The 389-nt window shown below is 52.2% G+C and overlaps 1 non-coding gene across 1 annotated transcript; it reads right to left on the reverse strand.

The window, feature by feature from the left end:
* Window positions 1-135: 135 nt before the first annotated feature.
* Window positions 136-252, reverse strand: LOC111661994 (U5 spliceosomal RNA). The gene has a single exon (XR_002761269.2). It is a non-coding gene; the product is annotated as a U5 spliceosomal RNA (small nuclear RNA).
* Between the last annotated feature and the right edge of the window lie 137 nt (window positions 253-389).

A 389-nucleotide genomic window follows, 5' to 3' on the forward strand; every position in this document is an offset into this window, starting at 1 on the left:
ATCTCACTAGTCGCGGTTTCCTGTTTCTGACACGAGCCTGACAACGGCTGCTTTTTAGCACCTCCGCCCAAGCTCTCCATTGTGCCGCCCTCATTTGTGATGTGGACAGCTTTTTGACCTTTAACAAACTCAAAGGGCTTCGCCGTTAGGCAAAGCCTGCCAAAAATAGCTTGAACTCGTTGCTGTTCCTCTCCACGGAAGTGTTTAGTAAAAGGCGAAAGACTTGTGCGTTATGAAGAGAAACCAGAGTCAGTACAGCCCCTCGCTCCAAGGACAGCCCAGGAGTCTATTCTTCCACAGTCACCACCATCGCGGTAGGCTTGTCTTTGCTTGCCGCCAGCCAAGTCCCGGGACTCGCCAGTGCCACGTTGTCACAGGCTCTATCCAAT

This window comes from Seriola lalandi, unplaced genomic scaffold (genome assembly GCF_002814215.2).
Source record: "Seriola lalandi dorsalis isolate HSWRI2012SDOR001 ecotype SW California unplaced genomic scaffold, Sedor1 jcf7180001999615, whole genome shotgun sequence".
Lineage (NCBI taxonomy): Eukaryota > Metazoa > Chordata > Actinopteri > Carangiformes > Carangidae > Seriola > Seriola lalandi.